Below are 1178 nucleotides of genomic sequence, written 5' to 3'. Positions count from 1 at the left end.
GGGGAGGCAGTCAGACAGACTCTCGCATGCGCCCGACCGGGATCCACCTGGCACGCCCACCAGGGGGCGATACTCTGCCCATCCGGGGCGTTGCTCTGTCGCGACCAGAGCCACTCTAGCACCTGGGGCAGAGGCCAAGAAGCCATCCCCAGCGCCCGGGCCATGTTTTGCTCCAATGGAGCCTCGGCTGCAGGAGGGGAAGAGAGGGGGAGGGGTGGAGAAGCAGATGGGCGCCTCTCCTGTGTGCCCTGGCCGGGAATCGAACCCGGGACTTCCGCACGGCAGGCCGACGCTCTACCAATGAGCCAACTGGCCAGGGCCCTTATTTTTCAAAATTGCTGGTTTTTATTAATGGTGGAAATGACCTTGCCAAAATTAGAAAAGACAGCTCTTTATTGATACCTTTTATTTCTACCATACCTCTTTATCCAAAATAATTTACCTAAGAGCACTTAAATTTAAGTTACTTATAACTACTCTGCAACATAGTTTCCTGGACATGAACCAGTTAAAAATAAAAATAAAAACAATAATATCTCTGCCCTGGCTGGTTGGCTCAGTGGTAGAGTGTTAGCCTGGCTTGTGAAAGTCCCAGGTTTGATTCCTGGCCAGGGCACATAGGAGAGGTGCCCATCTGCTTCTCCACCCTTCCCTTTCTCCTTTCTCTCTATCTCTCTCTTCCCCTCCCTCAGCCAAGGCTCCATTGGAGCAAAGTTGGCCTGGACACTAAGGATGGCTCAGGCATTAGAATGGCTCTGGTTGCAATAGAGCAATGCCCTAGATGGGCAGAGCATCTTCCCCTAGTGAGCATCCTGGGTGGATCCCAGTAGGGCACATGTGGGAGTCTGTCTCTCTGCCTCCCTGCTTCTCACTTCAGAAAAATACAAAAACAAAGAAACAAACAAAACAAAAACAATAAAATCTCTAGTCAGCACACATGTTATATATAAGAAAGGATGAAAAAAAGCATTAAATGTATCTTTGTATAGGAATAACTATCAATAGATAACAAGTCATTTGTGTCTAAAGGAAACAGGTATCTCATCATAAATATGTTAGTTGTATTATTATTGATAATAGAGAAAATGGACAAATATTTAAATTAACCTTTATTTAATCATCTAATAAAAATATAAGTATATATAAAATTAATTTTACATTTTAATAATATGAAAAGT

General features: G+C 44.5%; 1 non-coding gene across 1 annotated transcript; it reads right to left on the bottom strand.

The window, feature by feature from the left end:
* Positions 1-244: 244 nt before the first annotated feature.
* TRNAG-GCC (transfer RNA glycine (anticodon GCC)) lies at positions 245-320 on the bottom strand. The gene has a single exon. It is a non-coding gene; the product is annotated as a tRNA-Gly (tRNA).
* Between the last annotated feature and the right edge of the window lie 858 nt (positions 321-1178).

This window comes from Saccopteryx leptura, chromosome 6 (genome assembly GCF_036850995.1).
Source record: "Saccopteryx leptura isolate mSacLep1 chromosome 6, mSacLep1_pri_phased_curated, whole genome shotgun sequence".
Classification (NCBI taxonomy): domain Eukaryota; kingdom Metazoa; phylum Chordata; class Mammalia; order Chiroptera; family Emballonuridae; genus Saccopteryx; species Saccopteryx leptura.
This window is presented reverse-complemented; position numbering and strand designations above follow the sequence as displayed.